The 13,324-nt window shown below is 39.5% G+C and overlaps 1 protein-coding gene across 1 annotated transcript in view; it reads left to right on the top strand.

The window, feature by feature from the left end:
• CSMD1 (CUB and Sushi multiple domains 1) overlaps nt 1-13,324 on the top strand; it is a 2,044,058-nt gene that overhangs the window by 959,011 nt on the left and 1,071,723 nt on the right. The gene's annotated exons all lie outside the window — the stretch shown is intronic.

Here is a 13,324-nt window from a genome sequence, read left to right as displayed (position 1 = left end):
AAATCTTATTAGTCTAAGTTCTAAACACATGGTGCTGTTGCTAGTGACTTCTTAATAACATGTTCTATTTTCAGGCTTCAAATGTGTACTTGTAGTTCAGATTTCACTATCTGTACACTGGACCCATGGAGAAGCTTCCTGGGCCAGGGGTCCTCCCATTAGCCCCTTCTTATTCCAATCAGTCTTTCACCACATAGCCACCCAAGGGCTCCTCTGGTTAGAGGTACCAATTGTTTCCCTTTGTTAAGAATGAGGTCACTTCTTTAACTGAGAACAAGGGGACCCTCAGGTTCTGGGTACAGTTCTACCTCTCAGACCCTCGTAAGCCACTTCTCTCTGCTCCTATTTCAGTGCATCTGGCAGTGTGGCCTGTGGACTACTGCATTGGAATCAGTGTGGTATGGGAGATAGAGAGGGATTTACCTAGGCCCTGCCCCAAATCTGAAGAGTTAGAGTATCTGGGAGTGGGTTCTGGAGTGAGTCCTCAGATAATCCTTTTTTTTTTTTTTTTTTGGTATCTTGTTCTTTTACCATATGGTGATGAGCAACATATTTATAACATTAATAGCAAATATACACACCTTACTTATTATGGGATGATTCCTTCTATCAGAATTATTTTCCAATGGAGATGCCTAGGTTGAAATACTGGTCAAAATACTTAAATGATATGGAGGGAAAGGCAAGAATTTCATGTTTTTCTGAGCTTGCTTCCTCAAATGTGATGCATTGACGTTGTAGCAAACTAAATTTGGAGATGCTGATTTCCCACTGCACCCCAACCCTGGGTAAAGATTATCCATCTTACAGTGAGCAAAATCACCCCTCACTACGAGATATCTGGGCTCTCTAATACGGAACTTGGAGAAATAGATCTTTGCCAATTATATTATATGAAAATAGCATACACATGAGTATAATCAGTATAGTCCTTATATATCATAATTACTCATTAAATGTCAGCATTCTTCTCTAATCTTTTGCCAAGTGACAGGCTGTGCCCCGTCTGGACTCTCACCCTCTCAGAAACCCTGCAGTACTGGCTGGGTGCGGTGGCTCATGCCTGTAATCCCAGCACTTTGGGAGGCCAAGGCGGATGGATCACTTAAGGTCAGGAGTTCGAGACCAGCCTGACCAACATGGTGAAACCCTGTCTCTATTTACAGAAATTAACTGGGTATTTAGTCCCAGCTGCTTGGGAGGCTGAGGCAGAATAATTGCTTGAACCTGGGAGGCAGAGCTTGCGGTGAGCCGAGATTGCACTATTGCACTCCAGCCTGGGCAACGAGAGTGAAACTCCATCTCAAAAAGGAAAAAAATAAATAAAAGAAAACTTTCAGTATTGTATGGTGTCCATCACACCTGGGACACGTGGAGCCCCACCAATACCAGCAGTGGTGTTTCTTTGCCTTCCTTTCATCCCTGCTTGCCTTCTCTGTTGATTTTTGGAAAATAAATTGGCTTTGATCAGTACAGAAAATTTATCCTGCTCACCACTTTAGCAGACTTTTCTAGAGCCCCACAGAAACCTACAAGTGCCACTATGCACTTAGTACTTCTGAAGACGTTGACAGCGGCTTGCTTGCTTATTGGAGTTGCTTTTCTCTGCTCATTCGAAATTGCATTTTGTCCTAGGTCACGGAAATACAGAATAACAACAATGGTGCATTCAATTTATGTGTGTAGGGCGCTTTGAATTCTGCCAAAGCGTTTTCAACTTTGCGGTCTGATTTAACTACACTATGCTACTGAGTTAGATCCGCCCTCCGGGATCATGCCAACATTGAAAGAAGCTGCTGAGTCTGGCTTTACTTGGACATACCTTTTTTTTTTTTTTTTTTTTTTTTGAGTCTTCAAAACTTAGATGAGCTTTTGTGCAGGCTTTGTAAAACTGTTGAAGAAATCCAGGAAGCTTGGCATTGTTCCTACAGGCTTAGTCCCTGGGAGGCTGTGCTCTCAGCAGAGATTCCCAGCAGGGATTCTGCTGCCATTTCTCCTTTCTACTCCTGGTCTTTTTTCTTTTCTTTTCTTTCTTTCTTTCTTTTTTCCCCCCTGCTTCTCCCTTTCAATAAAGATGCTGTAACTCAGGGCAGTGCGCTTCAAAACAAAGCCAGAGAGCATTTCAAGCATCACGTTGGGGTGGGTTTTCTGGCTCCTTCCTCCTTAAAAGTAGGCCATGTCACTCCTCCTCCATCTGTGGCCTTTCTCCAAACAAGTGAGTCCTTATCATGGATGGGAATATAGGTCAATTCAAGACTCATGGAAAGGCAGGCTTATATTTAATCTGGGAGTATTAGAAATGCCCTTTCAGATCCAGAATCTTCTCTAAAATGTTAAAACTTGAGAGTTGAGATAAATATGGTAAATTCAATTTTTCAGGAACTCTGAATTTTATATCTGTGGTCAGTTAGGGCATTTATAGTTTAGTGACTTAATTCATTTATTCACTAAATAGTTTTTGAGGTTGGGGGTGGGAGGGAAATGGGGATGGGTAATAGGTACAGAAAATAGAAAGAATAAGATCTAGTATTTGATAGCACCATAGGATGACTTTTGTAAGCAATCATTGAATTGTACATTTTAAAATAACTAAAATAGTATGTTTGGATTGTTTGTAACATGAAGAATAAATGCTTGAAGATTTACCCCTCCAGGATGATGGATACCCCATTTACCCTGATGCAATTAAAATGCATCACATACCTGTATCAAAATATCTCATGTACTCCGTATGTATATATGCAAAAAATGAAAATTAAATAAAATTTTAAAAAATTAAAAATTAAAAAAGTTTGTAGAATCTCTGCTCTAGATTAATTACTTTAGTGAGTGCTGTGTGTAACTAGCCTCCTTTCTTATTCCTTAAGTTGTGCTGCTCATAGTCCCTCCTTTCTAAAGAGTATAGGCTGCAAAGAAGGAAAAACACGTAACTTTATAGTGGAGAAACCTGACACACATGACCCCAGCCAAGTGATCAGGTCAACATCCAGAGTGTAAGTCCCACTGATGGTGCTTGTGCCTGTCATGCTGCGATGAGAAGGGTTCTTTACCTCTGTGATCTTCCCAACAACACATCACCCGGTGCATTGTGAGGAAACACCAGATAAATTCCACAGGAGGGACATTCCACGGAATATCTGACTGGCACTCCTGAAAACCATCAAGGCCTTTAAAACAAGGGAGGTCCGAGAAGCTGCCCCAGCCAGGAGACACCTAAAGAGGAATGACACAGAAATGCAGGGTGGTATCCCAAATGGATTTCTGAAACAGAAAGACGACATTAGGTAAAAGCTAAGATAATCAAATCAGACTTCAGTGAAGAAGAACATACCAATATTGGTCCCCTGATTGTAAGAAAGTTCCCTACAAAGCTAAGATGCTAATAGGAAGGAAAACTGGCTGTGGTATTTATGGAGATTCTCTACTATTTTTAAACCTTAAAACAAATTTTTTAAATATTCTAAATTTAAAAATTTATTAAGAATTCATAAAAATATCTATACGTATGCTTGTTGCTTAGTAAATATAATGCTATTTTATACAACTTACAGACCAATGAAATATTAAACCCTAAATTAAAAAGACAGAACAGGTAGTAGTTGGGTATAAAAATCTAGAAGTCAGGTAAGAGGTTGGCACTAGAGACCAAAGTGTAGATTCAAATCTTATTCAAAAAGGGGATTCAAATATGCATGGTATTTGAATGCCAGGGACTGGGTGACATCTTGCAGGCAGCAGCTTTTTGAGCTGGGGGTAATTTTTCTCCCGAGATGACATTTGGCAATGTCTGCAGAGATTTTTGATTGTTAGAACTCAACGAGCTTGGAGTGCTGTGGCATCTAGTGGATAGAAGCCAGAGATGTGGCAAAATGTCCAACAGCCAGACAGTCTCCACAGCAAGTAATTATTTCATATACCAGTGATACAAAAGTTGAGAAGTCCATCTATAGTATCAGAGTAGGTAGATAAATAGGCAACACCTAACACCATCTTTGATGTTACAATTAAAGTTCAATAGAGGAATAAGAAAGACTAGCCATAAAAATAAAAGAATATAGAGAGAGCAGGATAGGAAAAAAAAATGGAGCCAATTAATTCCTTACCATGAAAGGACTGTTTTGAGAGTTGTTGAGATGGGTGGTGAATCTTGAAAAGATGATCATTAACATCACCTCTTTGTATCAACCCTAGAGAAATTCATACACATTTATAGGATGGATTTAGAGAAGAAATATTTGCAGCATTTGAAATTGGAAAAAATTGGGAAATAGACTATTTTTATATGTAGCAGCTAAAAAAATGAGCTTGATCTATCTGTCCTGGACATAGGCTTTTAAGGTGTATTGTTGAGTGACTAAAGCTTGTGACTACATATGCTGTACAATAACGTTAATGTAACAGATATACACAGCTATGCATTTTATATAGTTCTATAGAGATGCATGTATGTATTAATAAATGCACACAAATGTGTTTGGAAGGAAGCACATTGATCCAATCACACTCCCTCTGTGGTTGGAAGTCAGATTGACACCCAGAAATTAAGAATTACCTGTTTCGTGTGTGCTGTTTGTATACAAACTCTGGAGCTACACAACCTCAGGTCAAATCCTGGCTCTCCCCTTTACTTGGTTTATAATCTGAGGGACGTTCCTTAACTTTTCTGCCTCAGTTTGTTCGTCTTTAAAATGGGGATAATAGTAGCTACTGCAGAATCTTGTTGGGAAAACAGGAGAGTCCATGTTCATAAATTGAAATATGTACACAGTGCTTCGCCTAGGAAGCACTGTCTGTGTTAGCTGTTGTTATTAAGAGTGTAATTAAAATAAGTTATTGAATAAATGAAAGACTCCCCTCTTCGTGTAACCAGCTCAATCTTATGTTCGTAATTAGTGTAAAAATGTGTAAGTATCACTTTTCATTCTAATCTCAGTGACTAATAACAAAGAACTGTAGGTTATTCAATATGAAAACATCCATGCAGCAACAAGAACTGAAACAAAGTCTGACTGCATACATTCTTTTCACCTTTGGCAAGTGTGTTCAGAAGTCAGTGTGGCTCTTCCCTGAAATACCTATCAATTAGGAATGCATAAAATATTTGGAAAAGAAGGAAGGCTACATGTCCTTTTAGTGGGCCAAAGGCTTTGATCTCTCATACAAAGAGATAAAGCTGTCAGGATGAAAAGAAACAAGGCCTAAGGACTCAACATGATATTATATTTTTGGGAAAACAATCCTAATTTTTATAATACTATGTAAAATCAAACTAAAGGCTCAGTGATGTAAATATTGTTAATTAGAGCTGATCCTCTACCTCATATATTATTTTCAATGTCACTTTCTTATCGAACTGCTTCCTGACCACCTAATGTAAAATTGCATTCCCTACCAATTCCTATCAAAAAATATCATTTTCTCTTGATTTATTTTTCTCCCTAGCATTTAAAATCAGCTGACCTATTACAAATTTTATTTATTTTTTTATTGTCTTTCTTCTCTCTGCATGCCCCAGACATACTCACTGAGAGCGATATTGTACTCCTAGTGACTGGAAAAATATTCCACATATATGCATTCAAAAAATATTCAACATCATTTGCATTCTATAAATATTTCTTGAATGAATGACATGTCACAATGTTGCCTTCCTTGTATTCATGCTACTTTTAATCTGAGTTAGCTGTAATGATTCTTAAGAATTCCCGGGGAAAAATGCCATTTCAATTTATGTTTTCCACAGTATTTCCTGAGCTTCCAAGATTGTTCCTGTTCCATGGACAGGACCATTCTCAAGGGCCTTCAGTAGAAGATCATTTTGTGTTCAGAACATTCCACTTTGTCTCTCTCCTTCCTTCCTCCCTCCCACTCCAAAATGCACATGCCTAGCACTTAGAGAGCTTTGATAAACACTAGAGTCAGACAAAACACAAATGAGTTACTGCAGAGCAGCTGGCCCAAAGCAGGTCAGATAGGTCAAAGTCACCAGAATACAGTCGCAGGCTGCTCTGGCTTCAGCCACAGCTTCCAGTTGAGCTTCAATACCATAGAGACCATTTTTAAAGACCACATTTAATTCTGTATTCACTTGGACTCCAGCAGTTCCCTCTATGTCACAACCCTAAGTAATGCATCAGGGAGGGTTCTGGAAAGAAAAGAGCATGAGATCTGAGACAAAGGTGGAGTTAGGATTCAGTTTCCATCTAGGCCATAAGCCTCTCTCTGCCCATTTTTAGATGGCCTCATTGTCACATTCTCTGTGGGGCTCCTGCAAGAATTCAGGGAAGTAACACATGAAGTGCCTAGCGCTTAGAGTACAGTAATTGTTAGTTCACTTGCTCCCCAGGCTGAACATTAATTACAATATGTGTGTGTGTCACAGGGGAAACAAAAAAAAGATTTAAATTATTAAGTCCTTTAAATAATATTTACATCCTTTTAAAATCAAATGGAAATAAACCTTCACAGTGTATATCCTATGTGCACACTTGTTCTTTGTTATGATGGAATTATCAAGACACAACCATCAGCAGTAGGTCTTCAGAAACGAAAGGAAAATACCTGGAAGGCCACAGTTATACTATGTACAGAGTTGAATACATGACATGTAAGGCAACAGCAACAACAAAAACATGCTTTATTCTTTCCAAAAGGCTCTTCATGAAGCCTGAGCTATTTATGTGAATTCAATAACAGAAAGCACATTTAGGTTTGAATGAATATGAAAATCATGGATTTGTAATATACCAATGCCTAGTAAATTAAACTGTTCATAATCGTAACATTGAGACTATTTTTAGAAGCTAACTTCCAGGACAAAGAAGAGAAGTAACTGAAGTTAGACTGAGAAACAACCAATTCATTAATTAGAAATAAAAGATAATGCCACATCACCTTTACATTGTTAAAATGATTTTATTATTTTCTATACACACATGCACACATACACATATAAATTATGTATATAAATTTATAATACATATATTATCTATTAGATATATGTTATATATAATATATATTATATAATACACATTATATTGTTATATATAATATATAGTTATATATAATATATATTATGCTATATGTAATATATGATATAAATACATTATATGTTATAAAATATATATGAGATATATAATACATTGTATGTTATATTATAAATATATATAAATTAGAGGAACTGGTTTTAAAATCTAATCTGCATAAATCCTACATTTTCTATTTAAATACAATTGTAGAACCATTATTTTGAATTATATCCACTTTACAGGAATCTAATATACTTTGATTTGAATGACTTAGATGTACTTTTTCCAGAAAATGTATAATACCTGTGTGTGTTCATGAGCATAGACATAAAAATCCTAATTTAAAAAAAAAAGAATGCGGTGCCCAGAGTCTGAAGGAAAAAGGGGATGATGAAGACTCTGAGAAGTCATATCTCACAATGTCTGGAAATAGCTTTAATGTATATAATTTAGTCTTTGTGTTTCATAGTTCGCTTGTATTCACATGTTTTATTTTAGTCTTTGAAACTTATGGTTACTGCTTTGACTGTTAGGTTCTCTACTTAAAATTATTTCTCCTACAATCCACCTCCTCAAGCTAATTTCCCCTTTTCTGTGTTGCATTGAATAGCAGGAATATTCTTGAGTTCCTTTCATTCTAAAACATTGCACATCCTGTGTCTGAGCTGTAATGGCATCTGCTGCCCACGGGGTCCCATGATGTCCCTGGATCTGGTCTGCCCCGAGCTCGGCACAGGATTCTGACCCCAGCACCAGTGGCCCTTCCAATGCTCTCAGCGGTCATTTCTACTGCTGTGGCCACTTGTTATTGAAGATGGGTAATGCGGCACTGTTTTAAATGACAATGTCCTTGAAATGGTTCATCTGCTCATAGCATACACAATTGATGTTCCTTTCACCTGCCTAACCCTACAAGGATAGGATTCCGTTAGTGTATGTGGGAAGAAATGAGAGGCTTTGTCTCACTTCTGCTCCTAAGCTCATTAACAGGACAAATGCTGCCCACATGGTGGGTTCCTCAGAGATGAGCACCCCACCACCCAGTGCCCCATCCCACCACTGCATGGCAGCTGCAGATGGGAGGGCACAGGTGGTGACTACCATGCTCAGTGTCTCCCCATGCCTCGTCTGTGGCCTCCACACCATACCTGGGGTGCATGACTTTCCTGTAAACCAGCTTTGTAAACCTGGAAGGTTCAGGCGTAACATTGTAACTATAACACAGGAAGTAGAAACACCTCCATGAGCAAGACGTTGAGTATAATTACTCTCAGATGCCATGGGGACATTTTTTTAAATTTAAGTTCTCATGGGAGAAGTCGATCTGGGCCTGAGGGCTGCTAAGTCCGGGGTGGTACAGTCCCCAGCATGGTACAAGCCCAGGATGGTTCACACCCAGGATGGTACGCCCCAGGGTGCTACATGGCTAGGATGCTATGTGGCCAGGTTGGTACATGCCCAAGGTTGTACAAGCCCAGGGTGGTACGTGTCCAGGGTGCTATGCATTCAGGGTTGTACACAGCCAGGATTGTTGGTGGCCAGGGTGGTAGGTGGCCAGGGTGGTACGCACCGAAGGTGGTATGCATCCAGAGTGGTATGTGTCAGGGTGGTACGCGTCCAGGGTGATACGCAGCCAGGGTGGTACGTGTCTAGGACGGTACGCGTCCAGGGTGGTACGCAGCCAGGGTAGTACATGCCCAGGGTGGTATGCGGCCAGGGTGGTACGTGTCCAGGGTGATACGCAGCCAGGGTGGTATGCGTCCAGAGCGGTACGCGTCCAGGGCGGTACGCAGCCAGGGTGGTACATCCCCAGAGTGGTATACGGTCAGAGTGGTATGCATCTAGGCAGGAGCCTCCATGTTGGAACTGGCCTGTTCTGGACTAGAAGGCTCTGGCCTCTCACTCCAGTGTAGACAGCACTGAAGGAGCAATACACATCTCCAGGAGCAGAGCTCCTTGCAGGACTGGCTGAGGCCTTGACTGACTGCAGGTCATCTTGTCTCTCTGCCCAATCCCGCTTCCTTCCTGTCCCGGTTATGATTACGCACACATGCCCTCTCAGTCAGCTTCCCTGGGAACCTACTATGGCTCTTCTCATTGCACAGAAGAAGAAAATGAGACCTGGATTTAATTATCCTTCCAGTGATCGAGCTCTGCCATGGTGGAGTCAAAGAGGGAATGAAGTGTCCTCATGCTCCTGACTCTTCTCCCTCCCTCCTGTCCCTCCCTGAGATGTGACCCTCCAGTTAGAGTGAGTTAAGCGTCTTTTATGGTAAGGAATTTTAGAGCTTAGAATGACAGAAAGTAGACTGAAATCACCTTGAGCTTATTAAAAGAAGGTTCTAGTAAGTAAATGGTAAACAGAATTGCATTCTGTCTTATTTTTAAATTTTGCATTAATTTTCAGAGATGATTTCTGTGTTTTTCGTTTGCCATTTTTATATTTTTTAATTTGCAATAAGGAAGGATGAGAAAATAAGAGAAGTTATATGTATTTGAAACAGCAGTTATTGTGCAGATGCCTCAACTTTTAGAATGAATGAGTCCACCTCACGTCTCGTCTTCTTTCTTACTGTTAAGAGAGAAGATGTGAGCCAGAAAATATAATATCAAATAATATCACAGAGACAAGCAGTGGGCAAGAAAAGACAGGAACCCCGGTCTCCTAATTATTCAGCCTTTTTTTTTTTAAATTAAACTCTGCCAAAATTATTTCTTTCTAACATTACAGTTGCATTTAAAAGCATTTCAAGTATATCAACACAATCGCTACAGTAAGTTGTGGAAATATCATAGGTCTATACAGATGCAGGTTTATCTCTGTCATCTTAACTGAGTTGCTTAGCCTCTCTGGGTCTCAGCATCTTTATATGTGAAACTGGAATAATGATGCCTCGTTTGGAGACAGGTAAGTTTTGAAACACCATATATAAAGTGGTCCAGCATTTGAAACAGAATCTCAGCAAGATATCAATAGTATCTATTAGTAATAAACCTTATTTTAAGGTAATTGAATCTGTAATTCAGAACACTGAAATAAATGTATAGTTTCACCCAGGAGCCGCCACTCCTAGAATTAAAAAATGCATTCGGTCTTTTGAATTTCCAGTTTGGCTATTCTACATTCATTTCCCCCTCAAGGTGGCCGGCCAGCGGCACACATAAAGCTATTTGTCTTTTCTTATTATTTCACTGTTATCTGTTCGTCTATTTCTATTTAAAATACTTTTTCCTGAAGACAACATAACACTGGTTGTATTTTTCATCCAGTATCATGATGTCCACCTTGTAACTGTGAGGTTCGTGTCATCTATGCTTCCTGTGTTTATTGGTATGGCTGTGTTTAATTTTACCACCTTGCAGTTTGCTTTATATTTGTCATTCATTTTCTTTTTTCCCCTTCTTTTTATGTTTTCCTTTTGTTGGATTGGGTACTTTTTTTTTTTTTTTTTTGAGACGGAGTCTCGCTCTGTCGTCCAGGCTGGAGTGCAGTGGCCGGATCTCAGCTCACTGCAAGCTCCGCCTCCCGGGTTTACGCCATTCTCCTGCCTCAGCCTCCCGAGTAGCTGGGACTACAGGCGCCCACCATCTCGCCCGGCTAGTTTTTTGTATTTTTTAGTAGAGACGGGGTTTCACAGTGTTAGCCAGGATGGCCTCGACCTCCTGACCTCGTGATCCGCCCGTCTTGGCCTCCCAAAGTGCTGGGATTATAGGCTTGAGCCACCGCGCCCGGCCTGGATTGGGTACTTTTTGTGATTCGTTTCATCTCCTGTGCTAGTTTAATAGCTGTAACATTTGTCTTTGCTGTTTTAGGGGTGACTTTAGACTTTATGGTACTCTACCATAATCTACTGTGATGTTATACTGCTGCTTTTTTGTTTGTTTTGTTTTATTTTGTTTTGTTTTGTTTTTTTAGACAGAGTCTTGCTGTGTCACCCAGGCTGGAAGTGCAGTGGTGCAATTTCGGCTCACTGCAACCTCTGCCTCCGAGGTTCAAGCAAGTCTCCTGCCTCAACTTCCCAAGTAGCTCAGACTACAGGCGCCGGTCACCATACCCAGCTAATTTTTTTTTTCCCCCATATTTAGTAGAGACGGGTTTTCGCTATGTTGGCCAGGTCTTGAATTCCTGAACTCATAATCTGCCCGCCTCAGCCTCCCTAAGTGCTGCGATTACAGGCGTGAGCCACTGTGCCCGGCCTGCGCATATATATATATATATATGAAGTGGTACAATATATACATATGTGTGTGTGTATATATACGTGTATATATATACGTGTATATGTATGTGTGTGTATATACACACACACACATATATATGTTGTACCATTTCACCTATTGTGTAGCAAAGATACAGCAGTATACTCTCCTTTCTTCTTACCCAGCCTCTGTGGTATTTCTGTCATTTCTGCCACTTCTACATATGTTAGAAACCCAAAATATATATGATTTGGCTTTAAACAGCTAATAATCTTTCAAACAGATTTTGAAAATAAAACTTACTGTATAATTCCCCATGCAGGTATCATTCCTGGTGCTTGGCGTTCCTTACTACACTATTTCCTTCAGCTGGTGTGACTCATTTTAATATTCCTTGTCGTATGGGCCTGCTAGTGATGGACTTTCAGTTTTCACGTATCTGAACTTGTTTCTCTACCCTGTGATTTTGCAAAGTATTTTTGCCGTGTCAATTTATTAGATTGCGAGTTGTTTTGCTTATTCATTATTTCGGTACATTCTAAAAGTTGCTCAATCTCTCCTTGATTTCATTCTTTCTGAAGATGCATCGCCTGGTACCTTTATCTTTGTCTCTCTACACAGAACCTTACCCCTACCCCCGCTACTATGGATGCTTTAAAGATTTTTTTCTTCATTGCTGTATTTAGGCAACTTGATTTTGACATGTGTGATATCGTGCTCTTTATGTTCTTTGCACTTTGCACTTATTGAACTTCTTGTATTTATGAGTTCACTGTTTTAGTAAATTTTGAAGGTTTGGGGTCATTGGTTTTCTTTCTCTTTTCTTTTTTTCTTTCTTTCTTTTTTTTTTTTCTGTCCCTCTTTGTGTTCCTCGCCTTTGGTGACTTTAATTACACACATAGGTCTGCTTGGAGAGGTCCCAAAGTTCATTGATTCTCTGTGCTCTTAGTTTTGTTTTGATTTTGTTTGGAAATCTTTCTTTTTTCTTTTATGTTTCATTTTAAATAGTCTATCTTGCTATCTCTACATGTTTATTAATGTTACCTTCTGCTATATCTGTTCTACCTTATAACATCCATTGAGTTTTGAATCTTACATGGTTTTAACTCTAGATGTTCAATCTGGGTCTTTTTATTTTTCTTTTCTTTCCTTTTTTTTTCCTACATTTTCCATATCTCAAGATATGTTCCATCATCACCTGATTGAGAACAGGGCATACAATTCTGATAACAGTTTTAATGCTGGTGTTCACTGATTCAAAATTTTGTTTTATTTCTGGCTCATTTTTCATTTATTGAGTTTTCTTATGGACATCTTCTTACTGTTTTGCATGCTTAGTACTTTTTGATTGGATGCCAGACACTGTGAATCTCACTTTGACAGGTGCTGAATATTTTTGTATTCTCATAAATATTCTTGAACATTCTTTCACTGGGATTTGGTTGAGTATTTTTGGAACAGTTTGATCCTTACAGACACTACTTTTTAAGGCCGGATGTAGGTTGAAACACGAAAGATGTTGCTTCTTTCTTAGTCGTAAGCTTGATTTGCATTGAACAATTCTTGTCATAGTTTTGCGAAAATTTATATATGGTTTAATTCTTCTAGCGTTTAAAATGGCAAAGGCCCGGCTGGGACTCGTGGCTCACACCTGTAATCCCAGCACTTTGGGAGGCCGAGGCGGGCGGATCACGAGGTCAGGAGATCGAGACCATCCTGGCCAACACGGTGAACCCCCGTCTCTACTAAAAATACAAAAAATTAGCCGAGCGTGGTGGCAGCGCCTGCAGTCCCAGCTACTCGGGAGGCTGAGGCAGGAGAATGGCGGGAACCCGGAGGCGGAGCTTGCAGTGAGCTGAGATCGCGCCACTCACTCCAGCCTGGGCGGCAGAGCGAGACTCCACCTCAAAAAAAAAAAAAAAAAAAAGAAAAGAAAAGAAAAGAAAATACAGGACCACATGAAGATTAACTAGTGAGGTTAAAATGTAACACTATAAGATTATTTCATAATTCACAGTAGTAAATACACATGACGCTTCTCAAAAGTCGTTTACATAGTCAAAATCATTTTGCAACAACATTTTTATTTTCTCAAT

Source organism: Rhinopithecus roxellana, chromosome 9 (assembly GCF_007565055.1).
Source record: "Rhinopithecus roxellana isolate Shanxi Qingling chromosome 9, ASM756505v1, whole genome shotgun sequence".
Taxonomy (NCBI): Eukaryota; Metazoa; Chordata; class Mammalia; order Primates; family Cercopithecidae; genus Rhinopithecus; species Rhinopithecus roxellana.
This window is presented reverse-complemented; position numbering and strand designations above follow the sequence as displayed.